The 3,498-nt window shown below is 41.2% G+C and overlaps 1 non-coding gene across 1 annotated transcript; it reads right to left on the reverse strand.

The window, feature by feature from the left end:
* Nucleotides 1-3,003: 3,003 nt before the first annotated feature.
* Nucleotides 3,004-3,077, reverse strand: TRNAA-CGC (transfer RNA alanine (anticodon CGC)). Its single transcript has one exon. It is a non-coding gene; the product is annotated as a tRNA-Ala (tRNA).
* Between the last annotated feature and the right edge of the window lie 421 nt (nucleotides 3,078-3,498).

The raw sequence follows: 3,498 nt of genomic DNA on the forward strand, positions 1-3,498 counted from the left end.
TCCCTCCTTTAAAGGGATGATAATATAATTGAGAGATAAAAGACATACTTTGTGAAGAGTTAAATTAGTGCTACAATAAACAGTAATTGAAAACAATAGGCAGACAGGCTGGACAAACTGCCAATGAATGGGATTAACAGTATCATTCAATGAGTACCTACAAATGACTAGATCCTGTGCTAAGCTTATTATGTATATATCCTCATTTAATCTCATTAAAACTCTGGAAGACAGGTGTTTTTATCCCCACTTAGCAATGAGGAAATCCAGGTTTTGGCTTAGTTGTCAGTTTCTCTCAGATTGGCTTTCCCCGACCCTGAAGAGGTGGTCAGGGTCATGCCTCTGCGTTCCCACAGTATTCCAATCTTGCTGCTTTATCTCATGTATCGCACCACGTTGCAGTTGCCTGTTTACTGGGCTGGGTCTCTCAGACTTGAGGACAGATACCTGGTGGTTCCAGAGTCTAGCACACAGTAGGTGCTCAGCTAATATCTGTTGGATGAATGAAGGTTGTGAATCTGAAGTCTCAGAGCTCATACAGGGAGGCTAACACATGCAACTCTAAAGCCCAGGCTTCCCCTTGAGTCATTACAAGCAGATGGTACACACCCGGGGGGGTTCCTTAAGGGACAAACTATAGGTTGGAGTAATCAGAGGAGGCTCCCTGGAGGAGGTGGAGTTGCACAATCTGAATGTGGAAAGACGGGTGAAAGGTAAGCAGTCATTCCAGGCAGGCCAAGGCATGAAGGTGGGATTCTACAAAGTGCAGACTTCCTCTGAGACTAGAGACCCCAGGGCATTTCAGGAGACTACACCCCATCCCCTGAGCCTCTCTAGCTTAACCACCAATTGTCTCCTTTGTCCCACTTACATCCCAATCACTGCTGTGAAATGATTTTCCTCCAAGGTTGACAGGGAGATGGCAAACACTTCATTGTTCTCCCATGCCTAGACCAGTGTGACATCATGCTTTCTTTTAGCGGCTTTCTTCTCTGTTTGGAAAGTCCCTTTTAATAATGAATGGGATAGTTTTCAGTTTCCAATAAGAAGTAAGATCCATTAATGTCTATGATAAATTGCTAAGGGGGGAGAAAAAAGCAAGACAAAACAGTATCTTTGGATTTCATTTTGGTTGAAAAGAACAAGGGGGGGAAAACAGATTAGGCACAAGTATGTTTGTGTGCATGTGGGAAATGCCCCGAAGGTTATATACTGAATTTGACGGCAGCTGCTCTGGAAAAGGACATGCAGTGGGATGTGGGGCTTTCCCCTTTACTTTATCCCACTTTGAGCTTTTGTCTTTTTTAAACATTGAGTATGTATTAATTTTACAATTGAAAAATAAGACCCCATGGTGAGATTATAGGTAGCTTTTAGTTGATTTGTGCTTGTTCCTCCCAAATTATCTATTATGAATGTCTATTACTTTTACAATCAGAAAATTAAAAACCTTTTCCTCCATGAAGAGGCTTTTTCAGAGGAGGGGTAATTAGGGGTTTTTATTTTTTTAATGGAGGTACTGTGGATTGAACCCAGGGTCTTGTACACGCTAAGCATGTGCTCTAACTTTGAGCTCCACCCTCTCCCCGCCATAAAGGTTGTCTAAAAAGAAAAGAAATAGAATCTCAAGGTGGCACAATTTGTGATGTCGAGAAGGGTGTTGTTTGGGGGAAATTACTAAAGATGTTCTAAATTCTGAGTCCCAAGAAATTCAGCACCCGGGGAATCTGGGGGAGAAACCAATACAGTCCCAACTTGACAAAACATGTTAAGAGCTGTACAAATGCTGCAGATCCCATAAATTTGTCATCCCATCCTGGAGCTTTAGCTCAAGGAAACACTTAAAAAAAATTCTCCACATATAAAGAAGCTCACTGTGGACTTTCATTTCATGGGGTAGCTTGGGATCCCCCTAAAAGTCCAACAGCAAACATTATGCAGCCGTTTCTCATAATAAACATGGCAGCTTTATAGAAACAAGGGACTGTGTCTCTAAACTAACACTGAGCAAAGAAAAAGACAACGGAATATGGCAGTTACATGGTGATTATGGCTGTTATATATCTAATTAATTATAACAGTGAGCAAGAAAGCAAGGATGGAGTGGTGGGAGTGGTGGAGCATCTGCTTAGCACGTACAAGGTCCTCGGTTCAATCCCCAGTACCTCCACTAAAAAAATAAAAATAAAAAAATACATAAATAAACCTACTTACCGCCCCCGCCCACCCGCCACGGGGGGAAAGCAAGGATGAGAGAGGAGAGAGAAGAAAAAAAGAAGGAGAAAGAGAATTTAAAAAAACAAAAAACAAAAAACAGTCAGTGTTAGGGTAATGGGATTATGGAGGATTCTTGGAAATGTCCTTAAACGATCTTGAAAGTTGTCTTGGTAGTAAATATGAACTATGCACAGGGGCTCTGTGACTTTGGGCAAGTTATTTAACTTCTCTGAACCGTGGCTTCCTCCCTGGAAAAATGGGGACATTAATGTTACCTTCTTCACAGATTTGTTGGAAGATTTAATGAGATAATCCATGCAGAACGCTCAGTGTCATCGTGCCCAACACATGATAAATGCTCAGTAAGTGTTAGCTATTGTTGTCTTTGCTATTTCCTCACTATTATCAATGAGGGGAAATTCTCGAATGATTTCGGTGGGAGTGAACTGTTATAGCCTTTCAGAAAGTAGACTAATAGATATAAGCTTTAGTTACAAAAACCCTTTGTTCCAGGAACTGCAAGCCTAGGAATTCATCCCTAGCTATTGATCTTAGTAAATAACCTGACATGTACACCAAGAGGTAAGAACAAGAATGTTTATCTCAGAGTTACTTATAATAGAAAAATGTTGGGAACAACCTTAACACCCAGCAGTAGTTATGTAAATTATGGAACATACAAACAACAGAATACTCTGGAGCTATTAAAAAGGTACTATTAAAGGTACTATTTTTAAAAATTCATTTTTGAGGGGAGGGGGGTAATCAGGTTTATTTATTATTTAATGGAGGTACTGGGGATTGAACCCAGGACCTCGTGCATGCGAAGCACACACTCTACCACTGAGCTACACCCTTCCCCGGCATAGCTTTATGTAATGATATAGACATGTACCTACATCATGGCATAAAAAAGGAGGGACAGAACAATATAACTTTATTTACATAAGAAAGTATATGTATGCATTTAAAAGTCTAGAAGGGTAGATACCAACTGTTAGCAAGGGCTGTCTCTGCCAGGACTACCACTGCTCTGAATTATTTGAAATTTTAATGTATATAATCGTTTAAGTACCAGACAATCATGATGACAGTGCGGGGCAGGGAGTGTGCGTGCGTGTGTGTGTGTTTAAATAAGACCCCTGGCTGAGGGGAGGAATTCTAAGATTGGGGACTGCAGGCTGGCAAAATGTGGCCAAGCTGGTTTCATCAGTAGGGAAACCACTGGGCCTCAGATCTGGGGGTCAGCAACGGTGGTGAATTCTGCTTTGGACAGAAATG

Source organism: Camelus bactrianus, chromosome 3, assembly GCF_048773025.1.
Source record: "Camelus bactrianus isolate YW-2024 breed Bactrian camel chromosome 3, ASM4877302v1, whole genome shotgun sequence".
Classification (NCBI taxonomy): Eukaryota; Metazoa; Chordata; class Mammalia; order Artiodactyla; family Camelidae; genus Camelus; species Camelus bactrianus.